The sequence below is a fragment of the Ahaetulla prasina genome, chromosome 2, assembly GCF_028640845.1.
Source record: "Ahaetulla prasina isolate Xishuangbanna chromosome 2, ASM2864084v1, whole genome shotgun sequence".
Lineage (NCBI taxonomy): Eukaryota > Metazoa > Chordata > Lepidosauria > Squamata > Colubridae > Ahaetulla > Ahaetulla prasina.
The window spans coordinates 191284233-191297639 of record NC_080540.1 but is presented as its reverse complement, the minus strand read 5'-3'; the positions used below and the strand labels follow the sequence as shown (position 1 = coordinate 191297639).

The 13407-nt window shown below is 40.6% G+C and overlaps 1 pseudogene; it reads right to left on the bottom strand.

Annotated features, from left to right (window-relative positions):
- LOC131190662 (uncharacterized protein K02A2.6-like) overlaps positions 1 to 12406 on the bottom strand; it is a 41198-nt pseudogene extending 28792 nt beyond the window's left edge.
- Positions 12407 to 13407: the final 1001 nt, after the last annotated feature.

Below are 13407 nucleotides of genomic sequence, written 5' to 3'. Positions count from 1 at the left end.
CAAAAACAAAGCAGAGCTGCAGGCATTCCTGGGATTGGTGAATTTTTACGCGGTCTTTTTAAAGAACAAAGCAACCGTTGCGGAACCGCTGCATAGGCTCTTAGGAAAAAATACTGTTTGGTCTTGGGGAAAGTCGGAAAATAGGGCTTTTGAAGCAGTAAAGAACCTGCTCTCAAGTGATAGCCTGCTCATCCAATATCACAACTCATTACCCCTAGTGTTGGTTTCGATGCCTCCCTTATGGGGTGGGGCTGTACACAGCCATAGACTTGCAAACGGCACAGAAGCCCCTATAGCTTTTTACTCTAGAACGATGTCCTCCCCAGAGAGGAACTACAGCCAGCTAGATAAAGAAGCACTAGCCATTGTGTCAGGGGTTAAAAAATTCCACGAATATGTCTTTGGGCGGAATTTTGAAATCGTGACTGACCACAGACCGCTACTAGGATACTGGCTGGCGATCACCAACGCCTGTGGCACCGCCACGACTGACCCGTTGGACTATATTTCTTAGCCGCTTATTCGTACAAGCTGCAGCATCGACCAGGAAAAGAAGTGGGGCATGCGGACGCGTTAAGCGATGCCCACTACCAGGGGCGACCGAAGACCCCACTCCGGGCGCCCATCCTACTTATTGACTCTTTGGACTCTGGCCCAGTCACATCTAAGGAAGTGGCTCGGGCATCATACCGACATTGTGTTAAGGACTGTACTCGGTTGGGTACAGAGAGGGTGGCCGCTGCGCGGGCGAGCAGTTCAAGAATTTGTTAAAAAGCGAGATGAGCTCTCGGCTCAAGGGGTGCCTGTTATGGGGTGATCGTGTAATAATTCCTGATAAATTAAGGGAAAGGTATTGGACCTCCTCCACGAGGTCACCCAGGGATCGTAAGGATGAAGGGTTAGCTAGAAGCTATGTGTGGTGGCCACTCATGGACGCAGAGATTGCTGAGAGGGTAGGGAAATGCCAGGCTTGCCAGAGTCCAGACCTCTACCCCCAACGGCCCCAGTCAGGGAATGGGAAAAGCCCCAAGGGCCCTGGTCAAGAATCCACATTGATTTTGCTGGCCCCTTCCACGGCCAAACGTTCCTAGTGGTTGTTGATGCATTCTCTAAATGGTTGGAGATCATACTCATGAAATCCACTACGGCCGAAGCAGTAATCGCAGCCCTGCGCCACCTATTTGCAACTCACGGGTTGCCGGACACTCTGGTGTCCGACAATGGGCCTCAATTCACGGCAGCCCAGTTTGAAGAATACCTGGCAGAGGAGGGCATCCGACATGCCCTCTCTGCGCCTTTCCACCCTGCGTCGAATGGCCTTGCAGAGCGTTCCGTCCGGAGCGCTAAGGAGGCATTGTCCAGGCTCAAGCCAGGTGACTGGCAAACAAAGATAGACTTTTTCCTAGCCGTTCAACACAGAACCCCAAGCACGGCCACCGGGAGAAGCCCAGCCGAATTACTAATGGGACGGAAACTCCGATGCCCACTTGACCGCTTGAATCCCCATTACACACCAGAGGGTTACAAGGGGGAACTAGAAAAGACAAGGGAAATGAGCATAGGCGACCGGGTGTGGGCCCGAAACTATGGGGACGGCCCTAGTTGGTTCGCAGGACAAATAATAAAGATAACCGGCCCAAAATCGTACGTGGTAGAGCTACCAGACAACCGAGTGTGGAGGCGCCACATAGATCAGTTAAGGAAACGAATAACTGATCAAACCGAACCAAATGAAACAGAACATGACCAATACCAATTTGAATTCACAGCTGACAATGACCCGGGGGAGGCGCAAGACTTAGCTGAGGTCCCAGAGTTCCAGCGACGCCATCAGGTTCCCGAGGGAAACAGCAGGGACGGTTTCAAAAATAATCCAAGGCCGGATGGCCAAGAAAAAGAGTCAGCCAATAATCCGGAGCCCGTTGGCTCAGAGAAAGAGCTGGGAGGAGAAAACAGCCCCTCCGACCAGCTCAAAACACCACCCAGAACTGAACCGCGCAGGTCAGAAAGAACTAGGAGACGCCCAGGTTATTTGCGTGACTACGTCGAAAAATAACATGTAAATAAATATGTAAATAGAGGCAAAGTGTTTTCTGGGAGGGGAGGAGTGTTATGTATTCATGTTTGTACCTTTAAATATTTGAGCGGGAAATCAGCACGTTGCTGATTGGACGAAGCCTCCAGTAGAACTGTATAAAAGGAGAGGTTTTTCCCCCAGCCTGTTGCTGGGTTCACCCTATATTAAAGAGCTGTTGTCACTACCCTGGTCTCCAGCCTCGTTACTTCCCGAACTTAACAATGAGCATCTTTATTGAGAGGATAGGTACAGAGTTGGATTGGTCAAACTTGCACTGTTTAAAGTGTAATCCTCTTAAGAAGGTTAACACCACTGAACAAGTTTTTCAGAAAGCATGAATTCATGCCTCCTGAATCAGCTCATTATGTCTGGTTGTTTAAAGTTATTCTTGTACACATGTATTATTGTCTGTATACCTGCATGGATATTAGACCTTAATGAAAGTTGTAAAGCAGGGGTGTCAACCTCGATTTCATTGAGGGCTGCATCAGGGTTATGTTTGACCTCGGAGGGCTGGGAGTGGTCGTGGTCATGGTGGGTGTGGCTGGGGTGGGTGTAGTCATGGTGGGTGAAGATGTGCTTTTTCCCTTCCCTTCTTTCTTTTGACAGTACTCCCTGGTCTCCACAAGAACTCTGCTGGCCAAAAACGGGCCATGCAGAGGCCCCATGAGGCCCCCGCAAGGCCCATTTTCAGCCTCCTCAGCCTCCAGACACACACTGCCAGCCAAAAATAGGCCACACGGAGACCCCGTGAGGCCTCCATGCAGCCTGTTTTTGGCTTGCAGAGTGCTGCTGGAGGCCGTGGAGGCCAAAAATGGGCCATACATGCGCCCCCTCCTCCCCACATCCCATTTTGGCCAGCAGAGGCACCGTTGGCTGGTCCTTTGATATTTCCAGGCCATCCCTGTTTGATACCCCTGTTGTAAAGCAAAATTGTTATTTTCACAATTGGAGCTTTATATTCTTCCTATTGGATCCATGGAGGGATGCTTCTCTTACTAACTAAAGAGTTGGCAACTGGTTTGTTTATAATGAAATGGATCAGTTGAAGGAATCCTGCTGGAAGATCCCCTTGGGAATTGCTTCTGAAACTCAGGTCTAGCCCTTGTATTAAAGTAAGAGCTATATATGAGCTACAAGTAAATAAGCCTTCTAGGTCTAAAGCTGAAGGTTATTAGGTACAATACTTAGCTAATAGAATAGAAACAGAGATCCAAATACATCTAGATTTGGTCTGTTTGTGTGTGTGTGTGTGTGTGTGTGTGTGTGTGTGTGTGTGTGTGTGTATGTGTGTGTGTGAGTGTGTGTGTATGGTTCAGTTATACATTAAACAATTGTATTCAAATTCAAGTCATTATTGCAACTAAACCCATTTCTAAAGTAACTCTCCTGTTGGAAAGCATCTGGGCACTGCAATTCTAGGAAAAATATAATATAATATAATATAATATAATATAATATAATATAATATAATATAATATAATATAATATAATATAATATAATATAATATAATATAATATAATATAATATAATATAATATAATTTGTGTTGTGTTGTGTTGTGTTGTGTTGTGTTGTGTTGTGTTGTGTTGTGTTCCCATGGTCCTATTCCTTTAGGAATGTAAATTTGCATCCCATAAAATAGCTGAGGTATAGTATTTGCTTCATAAACCTTTAATACTGCTGGAATGAAAAAAAAAAGCTACTTGTGCTACAGAATTTAAGAACTGCTGTTGTTCCCAGCCAAATAGTTCACATGTACCTACCAACATAATATTTCTTAGAAGACTACACAAGTGTAGACTACACAAGACTACACATTCCCATCAATTGGCTTTATCTTTTCTTCTTTTGCAAAGACTAGAACCTTTTTAAAAAAAAAAATAATGGCCAGCTGCTCTGCTATCTACTTAATCAGGACCTAGTGTTTTTTATCCTGATGAGAGAGATTAATAAACAAACATCCTCATCTGCACATACTGTAGTAAGTCTTATAAAGGTCTATTGGCAAATCTAGGGGATAGAAAAATATTTAATAACTTAATTTATATAGATATTCAACAAGGTAAAATTATATTCTTGTCTCATATCTTTGAATCCCGGGATATTCTCATGTAATGAGTTAATAAGCAGAATGAAAATGGAAGTTTCTTTCTAATCCTTTCTTCTGAAAATTGAGTCAAACCCAGATCTGAAATTCACAGATTTGCTTATAAAGACTCTTAGACAAAATTTATTATTATTAAAATTTATTATTTATGGTTATCTTAATTTGTACATAAATGTCTTTTATTTGCCTGTGAACCGCCCTGAGTCCTTCGGGAGATAGGGCGGTATACAAATACGAATAAATAAATAAATAAATAAATAAATATATGTTTATTGGCTAAATGGTTGAAATCAGCCTTGATTTATTGTCCATTGTTTTGTGTTAAAACCCACCTACATGAACTATATTACTACACAACCAATCTAGAAATTTGAAATGAAAATATCTAATGCACAATTTATTTATGACATGTATTTATGATATGTATTTATGTATTTATTTATTTATTACATGTTTACATGTCCTCGCATCCAGGACATAAACTGTTTCAACTCCTACCCTCAAAACGACGCTATAGAGCACTGCACACCAGAACAACTAGACACAAGAACAGGCCATCACTCTGCTAAACAAATAATTCCATCAACACTGTCAAACTATTTACTGAATCTGCACTACTATTAATCTTCTCATAGTTCCCATCACCAATTTTTTTCCATTTATGACTGTATGACTATAACTTGTTGCTGGCAATTCTTATGATTTATATTGATATATTGACCATCAATTGTGTTGTAAATGTTGTACCTTGATGAATATATCTTTTTTTTTTATGTACACTGAGAGCATATGCACCAAGACAAATTCCTTGTGTATCCAATCACACTTGGCCAATAAAAATTCTATTCTATAAAAATAAAATTCTATTCTATGTAATATTTACATGTATTTATTTACATGTATTTATTATTATTTATGACTTGATTGTAATATGTAATATTACAATTTTAAAATTAAAATTTTAAATTTTAAAATTACAATTTGTAACATGTAATATTTACATGTATTTATTTACATGTATTTATTATTATTTATGACTTGATTGCAGAAAATATGACTTCTGTAACAGAGTTGTTAATGCTTGGAACACACTACCTGACTCTGTGGTCTCTTCTCAAAATCCCCAAAGCTTTAACTAAAAATTGTCTACTATTGACCTCACCCCATTCCTAAGAGGTCTGTAAGGGCCATGCATAAGAGCACAAACGTGCCTACCATTCCTGTCCTATTGTTTCCTGTCATTATATCCAATTAATATAGTTATTGCATGCTTATGCTTATATATATGCTTATGTATTATATAGTTACTTTCATGCTTATGCTTATATATACTGTTGTGACAAAATAAATAAAATAAAAAATAAAAACAAATAAATGTAACAAGCTGACCCATAACCAGTAGTGCCAGTTGTATCTCACTTTAAAAAATGGATAAAGATCCCAGGCCCTCAGCCTTTGGGCATATTCTCTATACATTCTATATGCTAAGAAGAGCTGCAAGTATGGGAATCCACCATTCAAATGTTCTGGGGCCATAAAGCCAGGAGCTTTCCCAGACTTCAGTTGTGAAATAAACTGTCACAAGTCAGAAGATGTAACAAGCAACCATTCCAGTAATAGATAGAGTCAAGTAAAAATTCATTTCTGGAATCTATTGTGAAGATGGAACTAAAATATTCATGCTAGACATCAGCTAGATCCCAGAGTCAGTACAAGGTCCATTACCCAATGCATCCCCACTAATCAATGCCAAAAATGGCAGACCTTTTTAGCTTAGCAGCTGAAATATTGGTTGCCAGTTGCCTCCAAGGCATTCATCTTTTGCTATCCAATTAAAGCTTTGTAGTGTGATTTCTGCAAATGCAGTGTTTGTGGATGAGTAGGCCAATTTTTTTCCTGCAAAATTCCTTGGCAGGGAATCATGTTGAGTTCGAATTCATCTTTGACATTGCTCAAAAACTATTACTAATTTCAGTTAGTATATAGTGGGACACTTTATGTTATCATTCTGGTATCACGACTTATACAGACACATTGAGGAGTAATGTGCATATCCTCAGTGGGGCAAAGTACAAAAGATATAAAGTACTTTTTAATATACAGTAGCTGCTGATTTATTCTGCCCGCAGTAGCCTGCCAGTCAATTTCTAATCAACATCCTAGTGCAAGTTGCTCCGAATGAGGATTTCCAACCATTGCTGTTCTTGTTTATGGTTTTGCCAATTTTCTGTTAATTATAAAATGATTTCATTTGAATTTGATGCATTTGACAGCTATTCATAATTTTTTTATAAAAGAAAGTTGAGATGTATGTAACAGCCAGGATGTCTTGGGGCTGTCACTGTAGGCAGTTTAAGAGGGTCCTAATCCTCCCATCACATCTAGTTTTGGAAGATACTGTGTGGTCTTTAGAATACTTGCGGTACTGTATGTAACTCATTTTCATGTTAGCCAACTATCTTTTTTGCAGTCACTTTTCATACTTGCTTTAATTTCAGCCATTGAGATAGTTGGATCACATCCTTCCCAGGGGTAGTATTCACTTACCTTCGCTACCAGTTTGCAAATAGGAGTGCATGAGCACGTGCTAACTTCAGTTGCACATGTCACCTCCTCGCATTCACAGGACCTTCTGCGCATGTGCAGAGTGACGTCCGGGTGGGTGGGTGGAGCCTCCTGCAGCCACCACTAGCGGTTCACCTGAACCAGATAGAACTGGCTGAATAGCTCCACTGATCCTTCCCCAACGTGGAATGGCCTCCAAGTAACAGAGACTGCTGGAGTTCCCAGTCACCATGCCCATTCCATTAATTTCTGGAAGTTCAAACTGGTGGCCTGTGGGCCGAATGCATCATGCTCAGTCCACACCCACCCTGGCTCCACAAAGGCAAAAAATGTCATGATACATCATATGGCATCACGTGATGTGATCCAGTTTGACACCCATGACTTAGCTGGACTTGTAGAGGTCTGAATTTGCCAGAAACACAGAAATATGCCATTATCTACAGTGTCATAATATAAGTAGTATAAAACAGTTATAATGCAAGGGGGATAATAACTATGGTTTTAAAATTAATATTCTGCATTAGGATAATGTTCAGGACAACCTTCAAATCACAGAAATCTTGTGCCCAACCCCACCAAGCATTTCTACCAGGCCTAATATTTCTGGATTGCTGAAATGTTGATTGATGAACTTGTAGGATTTAATCTGATTTTTGTTTCACCCTATCCAGATTCCAAATACTAGTTCAGGAATTTCTCATCTTTATTTGGGGCAGCAATGTGTAACTGAGTGTCATGAACGTACTGATGGCACCAGATTTCAAACCAATGAATTTCTCTCAATGACTTCTCATTCTACATTCACAGAAAACTTGTGAAATGGACAACTAAGTGAGCTTCCTGGGTGAGCAATGATGTAGATACAATTTTTTAATCTATAAAATACAGACTTGACGAACATTTCTCCACAGCATAGCACATTTGCTTGAGTTTGAACATTAACTGCACAGAAATAGTGTTTTTGTACCACAAATCCCTCTTGAGAAGGAAGGATGGAGCTTCAAAATAGAATTCAGTTCTGGAACATTATCTCAGTAAACTAATGTATGGCTTTGGGTCTGTCAGCTCAGCTCACATTGTCCCATAGGGGTTGTTCTTGCTATAGGAACTGATGTAGTAAATGTTCACCAGATATATTTCCTGTATGGCAATGGATTGCTGAACGCCTCAGGAGAAAACATTTTTTCCATAGCCATGTAAGTCATGGGCAACATCAGTAAATAAAGAAGCAAATAAACTTAGCACATCATTAAAAATTCAATAGTCCAGTTTCCAAAAATGCACCCAAAGTGTTCTTCGTACACTGCAGATTTTATCTTCAGAAGTACAAGAATATTACATTTCTTCTTGCTGTTCCTGTTTAAGAAATAAATCCAAGAACCCAAACCAGTGGTGGGTTGCTCCCGGTTCTGTCCGGTTCTATAGAACCAGTAGTAAAACCGGTGGGAGGCTCTGCCCACCTGCCCTGATGTCATCAAGGGGCTTCTGCACATGCGCAAAAGCTTATGTGTGCACGCACTCCCGTTGCAAACCAGTAGTAAAGGTAAATAGAACCCAATCCTGACCCAAACCTATAGTTCTGTGTCAGAACGTATGTCAGAATTAGTAAGTGCCATTTATTCTGTCATTAATTAAGTTACATACAATGTACTTAAAATCTTAAAAGGCTGTGACAAAAAGAATCCATGACATAGACTAAAATATTTTCATCTAGAACAATTGTGATACTGAGAAAAATATTTAGACTTGTTTAGACTCTTGCATAATATTAGAAAAATAAGAGCATTCTGTCCTGAAAAGAATTATGCACACCAACTTGCATAGCAAAGAGTATATGAACTCTCTGAAAAATGCTTTGAAAGTATTGTTAGCATTGATGCTATATATGCTGGTTTGACATTAATTCAAGCCATATTTGTCCCCTCCAAATGGAGGGAATGTCAGCTCAGATTTGCTGAGAATATAGTAACAGAGAAAGAAGTTGCTGAAAATGAATGGATGAATGGGTTGGAAGTACAAATTGTAATGAAAGCAAGTGGCTAAAATGGAAAAAGTGAGTGAGAAGCTGCTGCCTTCATTTTAAGGACTTGAGATGCAATGGTGATCCTGCCATCCTTCTTGATGTCATTACAGGAGTAGAAGAAGCTATGAAAGGAAATGGATGAAACTATGGCAGGACAGAGAGAAATACTGCTTTTGTTCTTTATGGAGAGCTTCTCTTGCCCCACTCTATGTGCACACGGTGAGTGGCTATCTGTGAAAGCCTTTGTATTCAAAGGCCTCTTCCTCCAGTGGAAAGTCCATTGATAGAGAAGGTCTCTAAGACTGACATTCATCCTCTACAAATGCAGAAGAACTGATCTAGAAGTCCCAACCGTATTTACTTGGGGAATAAGAACTGGCATAGATACCCATTCCAAACTGCATTCATGCCCAAAATGTGCAAAATCACAATGTAAATTCCACCTTTCCATACTTTTGTGCTGCAACATCACAACAAAATATTAAAGAACGGAGTTTTTTTAGGGCATTGTGACTTAGTTTGGGATACTTGCTATACAGCAACTGAATTTAATGAGAGTTATCAGAGTAAAAAGTATTCATGAGCCATTTTTTTTACCTGATTGTAATCAGGGAGAAGAAGACTCAATATCCCAAGGATCCTACTTAAGTTTTCATCTTAATGTATAAGGAATAAGCCAGACTAAATAAATCCTGCATACAAATGACCTGGGGATATGAGACATTTAATTCATAGAATTTAGTATAGATTAAGCATACATAGTTAATGCTTCCTAGACCCAACTTTTCATAGTCTGAGAGAGAGAACTGGAGAAATCTGTAAGAAATGTTTATATGTGTGCATACAGACAGGGAATCAATTAATTTTACAAAGGGTGTACATTATTCCACAGGCAATTAATTTGAATCAATAGCCATTTATTTATTGAGCTCCATTTTTCCTCTTAGCTGTGACCTTGATCTGGTTATGTAGTTTCTGGCTATTTATACAAGAAAGCACAGATACCCACCCACCTCCACACACAATGTACATATCTCATCAGTGACCTGCATGGACATAGTTGGTTTCAGTGGGAATTTGGAACCCTAATAGTACCCCTTGAACATGTAACTTTTCCTTAGTATGTATAACTTTCTTTTTCGAATCTTCAAGAGAAGGAACATTGTCTGGCATTCAAAATTGTCCCGGGTGGGGGGTGGGGAGGATAGGTTAGCTAGGAGGTGGTTGAATTTGCCTCCTGTCAAGTACAAGGATAAATGCCAACTTGGCCTATCTGCAGCAACAATCCAGCTATGTTTAAATAGATATATACTTTTTCACCTGTATATAAATATATGTTTAGGTTTCCATTATGTACCAGATTTGGCTGACTATGTTAAATATACCATTGTATAAAAATCTTTATTGTGTTGTGTATATAACACAATATACAATTGTGTATTGTGTATATAAAAATTGTGTTGTAAATGTTGTACCTTGATGAACGTATCTTTTCTTTTATGTACACTGAGAGCATATGCACCAAGACAAATTCCTTGTGTGTCCAATCACACTTGGCCAATAAAAAATTCTATTCTATTCTATTCTATTCTATTCTATTCTATTCTATTCTATTCTATTCTATTCTATTTAGGTTCTTTCGAAGTATTTCATAACCTTCACGTCATAAGATGTTTATAAAAGCATATGAAACAATTGGTCTATAAAGTCTCTCAATATCCATGCAGAAGTAAAAGTATAAGACACGGCAAACATGCAAACAGTATCTACATGAATGGTTTTAATAAATAACTTGCATGCTGGGAAGATGTGTATATTATAATGAGTCCATGCTGTGGGGATACAGAATAAAGGCTTTATCTTGGAAGGAACAATGCAGTATGTTATCTCTGAAGATTTATGTTCTATTGCATCCATGACCACTACTTAGGAATGACTGGTGAGTTTAGTTGATTTGACTAAAAAGCTGCCAGTTTCCTTAAATGTGCTTTTATTCAAAATGTGTGTGTGTGTGTGTGTGCGCGTGCACGCAAAATGTAGCTTACTATTAGTGTATTCATTCATTTTACTTCTTTTATATCATCACACATCAAAGTGGTTTACAGTAAAAAAAACAACAGAAACCCAACTGTATAATAAAATGCAAGATAATAAAACATTGCCTTCAACTGGTGTCTAAAATATATAACAGAAGAATGGAATTTCAACCAGGAAAACATTCCAAAGGGCAGGCACCACAAGAAGTAGAATCTCCTTGTCTCTTGCAGCACACATATCATAATTTTGTTTGATTTAACTTAGTTAGCCAAGACATGGTTTTGCCAGTGGGCCTGGAGACCCCATAGTGATGCTTCAAGTGGCTTGTTTGATTATGGTTGTCAGGGAAGTGAGGTTCACTGGGTTTTATATTGGAGTTTACTTCTGTACATTGTCTGGCGTCACAGTTAGTGAGTTGGGTGGTCATCACATATTTTCTTAATAAATAATATAAACTAGGCCAGCAATGGCCAAGGGAGTGTTGTCAGATATCCTGATCCTAAATTTTTTAGGGTTATAAATCTCAAAAGCAGAACCTTCAACCTGGATTGATAGCTACGTAGTAACCACTCAATGGCTGAATTAATACAACTTGCCAAACCCAAGCTAGATAAACTATCTACAACTTAGTATGTTGAGTTAATCAGGCCATATACTCCTTCCTGCTAGATTTCAGCACTCCATCATCTTGGAATCAAAGAAGAAATACTTCAGTTCACACATTGTGCTAAATAGTTTTCTTTTAAAACTGTTCCTCTAGCTTTTCAGATCTAATCTTGTTTCCCTGGCTTTTCATGACTGATAAACGATTTTTTTAAAAAAAAATTCCCCTCCAGCTATTCCTCTTCCACAAACACACCTGCATTTAAATGGAGAATACCTAGTGAGGAAACTCAGTAACATCCCTTGAGATTAATCTCTAACACCAATCCTTCATATAAAAGCAGCTTCCCCACGAAATAGTTCCATCCACTTCACACCCTGCTTGAATTTCCTACCAAAATGTTTCGAGGCAGAGAACACGAAAGCAGGACTGGACTTCCGTCAGATCCCCGACGTAAGGCCAGGACTACCTGTGGAGCACGGTCAATAACATAAGGAATCGGATTCCGCCCTACCCCACTCCGCTCCCAATTCCAGAGTTTGAAAAGGGAGTTTGAGGCGGACGGGCATCCTTCAACTAGTACTTTCCCCGCCCTCTTTCCTAGCCGGTCTCCCAGCCGGGCATGCCTGTCTCATTCACTCACCCACTCAGGGGTTTGGGGATAACTCCCTCCGCTCTTCCACTCAGGCGGCTGTCCGCGTCAGGAAAGATAAGACTTTCTCTCCCGGTGTCGCGACTCACCAGAGAAAGAGGCTCACCAGAAAAGAAGTCACAAGAGGCATCAGCAGCTAAGAGAGGCGCCGAGTTTCTTCGCTGAACTGGAGCTACCGCTGCTGCTTCCTTCAATCTGGCTACATTGCTGCCCTGTCCTTGACCCAATTCGGCTTGCTTGGCAAGCGCCGCACCGACCGGTCCCTCGTCTTCTCCCACCGAACAAGAAAACGCGCCGGGGGCTCGAGCGATCTCTTCGCAGGAGCGCTCCGCCATCGGCTTAATTCGTAAAAAGGAAAAAAATAACCGGACGTCCGACTGGACCCCACAAATTTCTTCCCGTCTCTGGAGCGAGCGACGTGCTAACGGGTCTTTTTTTCACCTCTTCGTCGGCGACCCGCTAGTTGTCCCTGAATGGCGCAAAATGAAGGAGCGAAATCCCACCCCGAGAAGGGCCACGATCGCCCTGACGGGCGGCCGCTGTCGCTTCTCCTACCTTGCCTTCGGAACTCGCGCGCAGATATAGGAACGAGCAAGTTGCAGTGGAGGTGGACGGCCGCTGCCGCCGCCATTTAGGCTTCTGAGTAGACCCCCATCCCTGCCTCCTAAGCACCTCCTCTGCACAGATCCTAAGCAGCCACGGGCACTATCAACTTAATTGAAGGTGCATCTGTGACTTCCAGTAACTTGGCACCCCAGAGGTTAAAGGATTTTAATTTTACCTGCTGCAAAGGTACCCGGGAGCTGATCCAAGGTGTAAAGGTACAAAGTGCAACCAGCTTCTGGTTGGACAGAAAAAGGTGAATTGGAAAGAGTAGGCTAGAGCAGGAGTCTCCAACCTTGGCAACTTTAAGACTTGTGGGCTTCAACTCCCTGGGAGTTGGAGACCCCTGGGCTAGAGAGAGGTACAAGTATTTCTTTCCATTCTCAGAGGATGAAACCCTGAAACAATTTTGGTGATTCCCAATTTGCAGTAAGCTTGATATGGTGATAATTTTGGTTTTCACAGATGCATCATAATTTACTCATTTATATCAATGGTTATACCAACCATTAAGTTGCTTTAGTAGATTATGGAGCCTCTGGATTGTGAATTCTAATATTTATGAATTGCTGGAACTACATTATTAGGAAAAAATTCAGTCACACCAAAAAGTTATTATACTGTGTAGAGTAACCAAGTGTAAACTATTGGGTTCAACTGCAGCAGAAGGAAAGTAATACAAAGAATTACAATCCTATTCCACTTAGTGTAGTGCATTAATAGACTAGCATTG